Source organism: Uranotaenia lowii, chromosome 1, assembly GCF_029784155.1.
Source record: "Uranotaenia lowii strain MFRU-FL chromosome 1, ASM2978415v1, whole genome shotgun sequence".
Lineage (NCBI taxonomy): Eukaryota > Metazoa > Arthropoda > Insecta > Diptera > Culicidae > Uranotaenia > Uranotaenia lowii.
The window spans coordinates 12879884-12884072 of record NC_073691.1 but is presented as its reverse complement, the minus strand read 5'-3'; positions in this window follow the sequence as shown (position 1 = coordinate 12884072).

Sequence of the window (4189 nt, the reverse complement as noted above, 5' to 3'; positions counted from 1 at the left end):
GCCGAAATAGCCATATGGTTTCCAGCATACCGAAATAAATCCATCGTTCATTTTTTATTCATTGAAAAAGTGAAGAAAGCATAACTCTGACAAACTTGATCAAGGCGTACCAAGTACGACAGCCAAGATCCCCAGATATCCGAGACGCTTTCAAGAGAAGGTAGAGGGCTATTGAGGTCAAAACTCTGGAAGGCATGTACGCAGATGTGCCCAGTGCCCAGCCTACCAAACGGTGTTGGTGGCGCCACCGAAGTACGAGCTAACAGGTCGCCCAACTTAACCTCAAGCACTGTGACACAGCACACCAGCTGTTGCGGCAGATGACAGTTGAGGAAAAGTTGCACATCGCACTAGTGGCATCCAACATCGTAGATCATCTGACGGCAGTTACTGGGTCACCGATGATGCCAAGACGACCATGATTCCCTATCCAAGAGGTAGAGGTAACAGAAAACGAGGGCTAGTGATAGTCAAAGTGAGTGGAATCTACTTCTGTAGTTACTATGCCCCGTCAAGATGGTCCTTGGAAAAGTTCGACGCTATGATAGACAAGATAGTGGATTTGATTACGGATAGACCCCATGGTAATTGCCGTGGACTTCCAATATTTGAACCGAAGAACGGGAAAGCCGCCTAACTTACCTCAGGGGTCAATACCTGCTGGAGGCCCTGGCGAGATTTAGGGTAGGCCTGATGTACGTATGTACCACCAGAATCTACCACAGAAATGGCAGTGAGTCTATCATAGAATATCCTTTAGTAGTCCGGTGGTGTCGTGCGACTGGGGGGTGCCTACATGAATAGCTTCTTTGTTGAGGTCTTAAAGTTGGAGCGGAACCTGTACAACCCGTTAACGGAAAGGTTAACAAGGTTTTTTGATCGTGCATGTGACGCAGCGATGTCCAGGAGGGGCAAACGAGAAACCACTAGGTCACCCGTCTACTGGTGGACACTGGAAATTACAGTTCTGCGCGACAGCTGCGATAGGGCTCGGCGCAGCGTTCAGAAGGCAAGCAATCAAGAAGAGAGGGGGAGCGCAGGCCGCTTTTCAGGTTGTGACCAAGAAAAAAAGTGGGGCGCCTGAGGCGTGCCTGGTTAAACTACGTGAGATCATCAACGAGCTGTTCCCACAGCTCGAGGTTATCCGGCATTCCGAACTTTACCGAGATCATAGAATTTCCCGAAATGTACCGGTCATCATCAGTTTCGCTTTCGGAGGGGTCGTTGCACCATGAATACCACGCTCTGTCATCGAAATAGCGAAAAGAGTCAGGCTAACCAAGAGAAGACACTTTCGTTGCCGTGCGCTTATCACTCTGTATATGAAGAACGCTTCCAACAGCGTCAGTGGGGAAGCGATGGCGTTATAGCTCATCCGTATGAGTATCCCGGCGTACATGTGTATAGGCTTGTGGGAAGTTACTTCCCGGAGAGGGGGCAACAGGTCTCTGCGGGCGTTCCACAAGGGTCTAAACTTGGCCCGGTCCTGTGGAACATTACATATGACAAATGAGCTTTCCAATGAGAGCGCAACGCCTAATGAAATCTCTCACACGGATTACGTTGAACTCCTGGCAATCCGTAGAAGCAGGGGGAGAATACTGTTGCGCATGACCACGTCGAACTTACGGTACGGAGTGGCGGCCTGGAGGCAACAGCTTGAAAAAACCATGAACTATTACTTTCTATTTTTTTATTTTAGAGGATAAAAATCCTCTATAGCTTGTTAAAACAAGCTTGGTCATTCGTCCTCTAAACCATAAACTGAAATTAACCTCACTTTCTGTTTCGTAGCTGTAATACACCTTCTAAATTCTGCTATCAGAATTTAGCGGTTTTGACTGTGTTTTGATTCCGGAAATGTCAATTTGGTCTAGAAATCAAAAAGGAAATTTCATATTCACAATTTACATTAGGATTCAGAACGTAAAGCCAGGAGCTTTAGAGGCGCAGTTAATTAATATTTAATATCGATATACCAGTAACCGTATCTCAAACAACCCGGTACCCGAAACAAGAAAAACAAAAACGGAAACTATCGGTTTACTCCGCTGCAAGCAAAGCAGCTAGTATGTGTAGAGGGTACTGGTTTTAGAATCTGATCTCCTGGTTTCCCATCCGTCGTTCGTAGGTCGCCGTCAGTCAGCCATTCACTCCACTCGTCACCCCGTGTGGTAGGAGTTGGGTTGGAAGTTTGAGCCATGTATTTGTGTGATTATAATGGTGGAGTGTTTTAGGTGAGAAATTCCAGCGCCGGTGAGTAAACGAGTTCCGTGTTTGGCCCGCCACCCAACAACCCAGCAACGTCACACCAAATTCTTCGTTTCCCGGACTTCTCCCGCCCGCCCGGGAAGTCGACAGCAACTCAGTTGTGGAGTTGTGTCTACCCGAATGTGGGAGATACTTTAGTCTGGATGGAAATCTGTTTTTTGTTACCAAACCACACGAAACATCAACACACATTAAAATCAATACTACCAACATAATATCGATGATATAATAAAAATATTTACTACAGAGTGTACCTACTTACTACTAAGCAATATAACGAATACATCTTTACAGCATCTTTCGCCCGAAGAGCTCGGTACGCTCCATCAGTCTGTCTGCAGCACAATTTGTTTTACGCTATACCTATTTTTACAGTCTATATAGATATTTGGAAAGTACCATCCAACTCCGGTTTTTTTTCGTTTCTGCTTGACTGAAATATCAATGAAGTGGAGAGATTGCGGATTAAAGTAAGTGGATTTCAGAAAATATATGCTTCCTCACCGGAATTGAACCTGACGTTGAAGGAAAGTTTATCAGCTTTGTCTTTGTGTCGTATGGCTGCTTAATTCGTATTTTATACTGAAAAAATTTAATTACTTAATAGTCTAAATTTTTTAAAGTTTTTTTTTGTTATGTTTTATTTTAAACGGCTCATACCTTGCGGCTTCAAGGAGCCAAACTTCGTATTGTATGTTTACAATTGTTTGCTTTAGTCTAGATCATCACGTTTTGAAGAGAACAGCGAATAGACTTGGAAATATGAAAGTAACAAAAATTATAGACGAAGATCAATTTGTGAAAGTTGATATTTTAACTATAAGTTAAATTGCGATCTAAATAAGAGCATCTGAAGTACACATTAGGCTAAGTAAACGGTACCTACCTGGCGGAATTGAAATCAGAATCCTCCATGAACGTGGTTCGGATCATATGATTTGCAAAACAGGCGCTTCAGCAACACACAAACGTTCTATGAATCTATGTCACTTTGGTTTTCGATATGCATCTAATTCAGTGGTTTTCGAGGTGGTTCCTTCCGCCGCCAGGGGGGCGTTGAGAGCTTCTCAGAGGGCGATGAGCCTAATGTGGATTTTTGAGAGGCGTTGGAAGGACTCAGGTGGGCGGTAAGGCTATATTGATTTTTGAAAGCTTCAATTTTAAAACAGTTCCAAATTAAAATGATAGTATTTCAAGAAGTAATTAATGGAGAATTGACTAAACTTTGGATCGATTCAAGAATAAATATCAAAACTTATCGTTCCTTTTACGAAGCTTCAGTAAGGATTGATTTTCGCTTCACAGGCAAATTCGAAGACTTAACACATAGCGGATCTAATATGAGAATTCATGTTTTTTTGCTTGCCACGAATATGGTAATCTTAGAAGCATAACTTAAACGTTATAAATTTAATGAGAAAACTTTATTATACCAAATTGAACCCATAACATTTTGTAACTAAATTATACAAAATTTATTAAAAAAAAATCCAGTGAGATTTGAGATACAGAATGCCGAATTTCAGTATCTTTTGTTTTGGATTTTTTCACCGTCCTTAATGTGTTAACAAAAAAATCTGTAATTTGAATTTTTAAAACATTAACATTTTTATTAATTTTTTTCTCAAATTTAATTGTCGCCATTAAAAAAATACTTCAAATCAAATTGATTCTTTAGTTTATTTTAAACGACTGCCGAAAATATGAAAAATATAAATTTTAACGTCTTATTTAATCTACCGCTAAAAAATGCGAAATAATTTCCTCGAAACTTCAAAGGCGTACATCAGATTTATATGTTTCGTAGAACTTCTAACAATTTTTAAGCTAAACTTTGTAAAAATAATTTCATTACTACGTATTTTGTCATTTCCAAACATTGTTGATCATTTGAAACTCTCAGAACCAAAGAACGACC